The 7,159-nt window shown below is 36.4% G+C and overlaps 1 long non-coding RNA gene across 1 annotated transcript; it reads left to right on the top strand.

Annotated features, from left to right (window-relative positions):
• Positions 1–1,850: 1,850 nt before the first annotated feature.
• Positions 1,851–4,974, top strand: LOC110805850 (uncharacterized). The gene is made up of 4 exons (XR_008924173.1): positions 1,851–1,882; positions 2,380–2,488; positions 2,638–2,737; positions 4,838–4,974. It is a non-coding gene; the product is annotated as an uncharacterized lncRNA (long non-coding RNA).
• The last annotated feature ends 2,185 nt before the right edge of the window (positions 4,975–7,159 follow it).

Below are 7,159 nucleotides of genomic sequence, written 5' to 3'. Positions count from 1 at the left end.
CATTGGTTTGCTGTCAAAGAAAAAATGGCCAGAAGTGACCTTATCTCTCATATCCATAGTCAGGAATCTCACCAAGTAGATCCCCTTTTTAACCAACACCACCTTATCAACATTAAATTTTTTCCAGATTCTCCTAATAAACCCTTCCATGACATGTATTGGAGGATTAGCACCAACAATATAGCAGATAATGGAAGAGTTCCAAAAATCCACCTCATCCTATATGTCATCAAGATCAATCTGCACAGGGCTAAGAACAGGGTGTGGTTCGATTGTTTCAAGTGATCTAAGTTCATCATCAACACTATCAGCATGTTCAGTCATAACACACTAGTAGAAAAAATCCTTGTTGCAACCCCCTTATTGCAGCGTACAAGTATTAATACGCTTCAACAACCAGTCGGTCAACGCGGGTCAAACCTTTTAAAGGGTTATCGCATCGTACATTTTTATTGTTCGCTGCGAAATAGTTTATTGCAGCGTACAAAATTAAAGCCCGCAGCAATATACAGACTCTGTTGCAGCGTACATGCTATTGTACCCTGCAACAGGTCCTGGTCCGTGTTTCAAAATACATTAGCTCATTTCTCAAAATTTGCTGCGGGCTCCGTGTTTCAAAATACTGCAATTCAAAATACTCCAAAATATCTCAAAATTCTAGAACTCATTTCCTCGCGCTCAACTCCAACTCTCCAACATCTCCCAAATTTTCGCCGTCGCCGTCGAACTCCAACCATTGTTCGGCCCTGCGTCGCCGTCGAAATCCGCCCTTGCTCGGCCCTGCGTCGCTGTCCTCTCCGGTGGGTGTCTGTTCTCGCCTCATCTCCCCCGTCGATGTCCTCTCCGATGGGTGACTTTTCAATTGCTGAAAACTTGGTCAGCTTGGTCGGCCGGGGGTTCAGCGTCCCCCCGTCGCGTCCTGGTTCCGGTGCTTGCTCGGCCGTTACTCTCCTCGCCACAACCAGTAAGTAATTATCTTCCTAGCTGTATTTTCGTTTTCAGATTAGGGTTTTGTTCAATTTATATTTTTTTTTTGATTTTTTTTGGCTGTTGTTCAATTCGTTTTTAGCAATTCACATGATAAGGTTTACACTTTCCAGCATAAAAAAATTATCATGTGAATTGCTAAAAACGAATTGAACTTTGTGGTGAGCTAAAACTGATTAATTGTGCATAATAATTTCTAGTAGCAGTAATTGAACTATTTTTGGTCGCTGATCTCAAAAGAGGTTAAGGCTAATCATGTGAACTAAAACAAATGTTGAACTATTTTGATAAGGTTTACAAAGCCAGCAGTGGCCTCAAGATTGTTGTTGAACTTTGTGGTGAGCTAAAACTGATTAATTGTGCATAATAATTTCTAGTAGCAGTAATTGAACTATTTTGGTCGCTGATCTCAAAAGAGGTTAAGGCTAATCACCCAAATATTATCAGGTGAATTTCCTGGTTATATGATTCAAACTGCATCCTTTCTAGGTCATTAATTCTCAAGCATCGATCCCTTGTTTCTTAATTTCAGCTTGCTGGGGTTGTTGCGATTGAAGTCACAGGAGGGACAACCATCGACGTTGTTCCAGGAAGAATGGTTTGTGCTTCCTATACATTCATGATTGTTATATTCTTGTTCGTTATTGTATAACAATAATACCTGATTATCGATGTTATACCAGGATTGCGCAGATTCTCCTGATGAAGGACGCCTTCCTGATGCAAATCAAGGTACGTACATATTCTACCCTCTCATCAGTAATATGACAGTTTAGTAGTACATGTTACTAACAGCATAAAATGGGTTGCAGGTGCCGGACATTTGAGAGAAATCTTTTGCAGAATGGGGCTTTCTGACAAGGATATTGTCGCGCTTTCAAGAGGCCACACTCTGGTAAACTACATACCTTAGCTTGGACAAGATTACAACAATGCTAGGACTAACCTAAACTAGTCATACATGACTTGTGTGCTACCTTCGCCGAGTATAGTCGTCGTATACTCTAGAGCTGCTGAAATTTTGCCCCACTCACAGTGGAACAATTACATGAGATGAACTTTGAAGGATTTTAAAAGATATATACTTCATATATAATGTGAGATTTAGATTTCAAGTAGACCTTAAATCGCCCTGTGATTAGATTTTTACGCAATTTTTGCCCCTCCTGTTTAATTTTTTGCTTTTATAGTTTGATTATCCCATATTTACATGATTTTATTGTCAACTACAGTGTTAGATTTTTGAGAACAAGATGTATTGATAGTTGTCGTAATTTATAAAATACTAGTTATTCTTTGACATCTCTTTATGTCAGCATTTCCATGCAATTATAAGCATTGTATTCCTTTTCACTTTGTTGCTTGATATTTTAAGTCTGTGAATTGGTACAGGTATATTTATCACCATTTGATGGGACATGAAGTCGAGATGCAGGTGGTTTGAAATACTTTGCCTCGTCGATTTGGCGCTCCAGGTCTTCCAGAGTTGAATGCATCTCAGGTATTATATTCTTGTGTTTAACATTGTTCTTGTAGGGTACTAACTTATGCGGTATACTACTCTTAATAATAACCTTCTCTATTACATCCAGTGTGTATATTATGTGGTTTGTTAATTGTTTCTAATTTACTTTGGATTTTGATTTCTAGCTACAATAATCGGGCAATTATGGAGGCTGCTCAAGTACTGCTTTATTTCGGAGTTGAACAAATCATCTATGTTTCTGAAATGACGCACTGCTAAATAAAGGTTTTTATTCTTAACTATACCACTTCAAAGCACTATTTCTTTTCAGAGTTTCTGATTCAAGGACATTCTAGCTCTTATTCTCAAACACCTAATACAACTTAAGATTCAGAAAATTTTCACGGTAATACATCTGAGCTTAATAGAAGTATCAACATAAATTAAGAGATTATGTTCTGAAATAGATAGTTGCTCTTATGTTCTGATCCTGCGTCCGTACTGCTCATAAGCGCTATTTATAGAAGAACAAACAAGTGAAAAACAATATGAAGCTATTAAAGTGAAGTACATAACTGAAACATATGAGCTAATTAATCTTATACTTCAGGCCACCTAAGAACCTAAGGACTTTCGTTCCCAATTTTGAACTAAATAACCTAAGGACTCATTTCAAACTTATTACATGATTAATATGCTTAGTTTTAAGTTTTCAATACTCGTTCCAATCGATTTATGCACATTTAAGGATCATTGGATCGTTATAGGTCATATTTAGGCTAAAATGACATTTTCGCTCCCAACTTTGAACTAACGAACTTAAGAACTCATTTCAAACTTACTACATGATTCATATGATTAGTTTTAACTTTCCAAGACTCAATCCAATCTATTTATGCACATTTGAGACTTGTTTGGCCATTATAGGTCATATTTAGGCTAAAATGACATTTTCGCTCACAACTTTGAACTAACGAACCTAAGGACTCACTTCCAACTTATTACATGATTAATATGATTATTGTAAGTTTTCAAGACTCAATCCAATCGATTTATGCACATTTGAGACTTGTTTGGTCGTTATAGGTCATATTTAGGCTAAAATGAGGCATTTTCGCTCCCAACTTTGAACTAACGAACCTAAGAACTCATTTCAAACTTACTAAAACTCATTCGAATCTATTTATGCACATTTAAGGGTCATTGGGTCGTTACAGGTCATATTTAGAGCTAAAATGACATTTCCGCTCCCAACTTTGAACTAAAGAACATAAGGACTCATTTGATTCTTATTACATGATAAATATGCATAGTTTTGACTTTCTAAAACTTATTCGAATCTATTTATGCACATTTCAAGATCATTGGTTCGTTATAGGTCATATTTAGGCTAAAATGACATTTCCGCTCCCAACTTTGAACTAAAGAACCTAAGGAATCGTTTGATTCTTATTACATGACTAATATGCATAGTTTTAACTTTCTAAAACTAATTCGAATCTATTTATGCACATTTAAGGGTCATTGGGTCGTTATAGGTCATATTTAGAGCTAAAATGACATTTCCGCTCCCAACTTTGAACTAAAGAACATAAGGACTCATTTGATTCTTATTACATGATTAATATGCATAGTTTCAACTCTCTAAAAATCATTGCAATCTATTTATGCATATTTAAGACTCACTGGATCGTTATTGGTCATATTTAGAGCTAAAATGATATTTCCGCTCCCAACTTTGAACTAAAGAACCTAAGGATACATTTGATTCTTATTACATGACTAAAATGCACAGATTTAACTTTCTAAAACTCATTCGAATCTATTTATGCACATTTAAGGCTCATTGGGTCGTTATAGGTCATATTTAGGCTAAAATGACATTTATGCTCCCAACTTTGAACTAAAGAACATAAGGACTCATTTGATTCTTATGACATGACTAATATGCATAGTTTTAACTTTCTAAAACTTATTTGAATCTATTTATGCACATTTAAAGATCATTGGGTCGTTATAGACTTATAGGTCATATTTAGGCTAAAATGACATTTCCGCTCCCAACTTTGAACTAAAGAACCTAAGGATACATTTGATTCTTATTACATGATTAATATGCATAGTTTTAACTTTCTAAAACTCATTCGAACCTATTTATGCACATTTAAGGCTCGTTGTGTCGTTATAGGTCATATTTAGAGGTAAAATGACATTTCCGCTCCCAACTTTGGGTCGTTATAGGTAATCAATTAATTTTTCTTACTCTTAATTGATTCGTATTCTAGACTATTAGTACATTGTCATTAGTTGCTTGAATGTTAAAATGTGACATTTCATTTGCATTTAATCGATCTAATGCTCCCATCAAAATTTGTTTTTGTAAAGGTCTATTCTCCGAAGACTGCGCCTTATGCTAGTGAGGAAAATGATGTGGTTCGTGAGCAATGGGCTAAGTTTTATACCAGCATGTATTTATTATTGATCTGAGGGCGCTTGATCGAGTTGGTTTAGATGTTATAGAACAATTTTTTATGTTGAAATGTATGCTTACGTTGAAATTGGAACGTATTTATTTAAATGTATATATATGGTACGTGCACTTTGGTTTTGGGATATATATACAAAACACCAATTATTATTTTTATATTTGTTATACAGGTTGCGATATTCTATTATTGTTGTGACAGGTTTCTATATTTGGTGCAAGGCACTCTAGGTATCCCAAAACAAAACTAAAATAAAACTAAAATTTTCCCGCCAAAAATGCTTTGTTGCAGCGTACATATATATATATGTACGTTGTAACAAGGGTGAAAAATTTTGCAAAATTTCAGACTTGTTGCAGCGTACAAATAGATGTACCCTGCAACAAGTGGGGTCTTTTGCAGCGTACATGAATTTGTACGCTGCAAAAGACCCATATTTTTGCCACAATTTTGCGACTTGTTGCAGCGTACATGCAAATGTACGCTGCAAAAAAGTACTTTTCGCAGCGTACAATGTACGCTGCAACAAGTCAATACTTGTTGCAGGCCCCCCAGTTGCAGCATACGATGTAAGCTGCAACAGGGGTCTAAAAGCCCGCTGCAATAAGGGTTTTTTCTACTAGTGACATCATCAAATTGTTGCAATATTGGAATAGAAATCGTACCAATATCAACATTAGATGGAGTATTATTCACCTTGTTAGCTGATCGATGAAAAGATTGCATCCATTCATTGAATGAATGCCTGATTTCAGAACGAGCTTGTAGATGTTGCAACCCAGATTTGGGGGTGAGAATCTCATTTTCTATCGTCAAATCCAGCGCTTCGACCCCTAAAACCTCCTCAATCGACCGAGTCTTAAGGGCCTGAGAATCAGATGAAGGTCCTCGTGGTTTCTGCTTTGCATTGCCATGCTTACTTACTTGCGATTTACCCCCAGATTTCCTTGCCATGGCAGCAGTGCACAATGAGAAACCATGCACTGAAGGGAAACTTGGGGAAAAAGACAAGTTTTCTCTCATAACTTCAATTCTTCATGGTGAAAGTATTTTAATTTCCTATTTATTAAAGACTTTTAATCAACTTAAAACTCTTAAATAAATTATCCTAAATGCACGATTATATTCTAAGTTAACTGACAATTAGATTAATGCATATTGCCATTATATTTAGGATGCAGACCAAGTTCCTAGACACGAGTTCCACTGACATGAGTTCCACGATTTCCTCAGACACAATTTCCTCAAGTTCCTCAGGCACGAGTTCCTCTAGTTCCTCAGGCACGAGTTCTTCGAGTTCCTCATGCATGAGTTCCTCGAGTTCCTCAGGTACGAGTTCCTCGAGTTCCTAAGGCCCGAGTTCCTCAGTACCTTGTTCCCATGTCTTTCAAGTTTCTACATACTTACATGAATCCTAGAGAACAAACTCTTATTTTCTGTCTTCATGTTCCATGTTGCTCCGCATGTTGGTTGTTCCTCAGGAGCAAGTGCTCCGCATATTGGTTGTTCCTCAGGAACTCGGCAGTTTTCCCTTTAGGAACTTTCCTGTCTTCATGTTTCATGCTGCTCTGCATGTTGGTTTTTCCTTAGGAACTCGGTAGTGTTCCCTTCAGGAACTTCCTCAAGAACTAGTGCTCCGCATGTTGGTGTTCCTCCTTATGAATTGTTGTGCAGTTCCATCTCTGGAAGTTTATGCTTCTTTGCTATAAGCATCTCACAATCATCAACATACAGTAAGCTCTATTATTGATGACTTGGGCACAACCACTTATAAATGATCCTTGCACACATATAACTTGAAAACCACATTAGTTTATTACTTTAGTTTGTCATCATCAAAACCATATTGGCTCAACAGAATTGAATCCAAAGACAATTGTCTGAAATCACAATCTATCTCCATATTTTGCAAACTACGCAGAGCTTAGCTACGTCATTTTTGGACCCGACTTTCTCAGAATTAAAACACGCAAAGCAGAAATAACCTCAAATTTAGCATTGGAAAACCTGCTATGATTATATTCAAAGAACAAGTTATGAATGCTCTCCATTGTCGTACCATATAACATACAATCAAGACTTACATACTCCTAGTATTTCTCAAAGCTCAATGCTTAGAAATTTCAAAGTGATAGATCGATTATAATAGACATGTATATTATGTCAGAAAAATATCAACAGAATTCCCTAATTACCTAAATTCCCCAATTAAGAAACCCTA

Source organism: Spinacia oleracea, chromosome 6, assembly GCF_020520425.1.
Source record: "Spinacia oleracea cultivar Varoflay chromosome 6, BTI_SOV_V1, whole genome shotgun sequence".
In the NCBI taxonomy this organism is placed as follows: Eukaryota; Viridiplantae; Streptophyta; class Magnoliopsida; order Caryophyllales; family Amaranthaceae; genus Spinacia; species Spinacia oleracea.
This window is presented reverse-complemented; position numbering and strand designations above follow the sequence as displayed.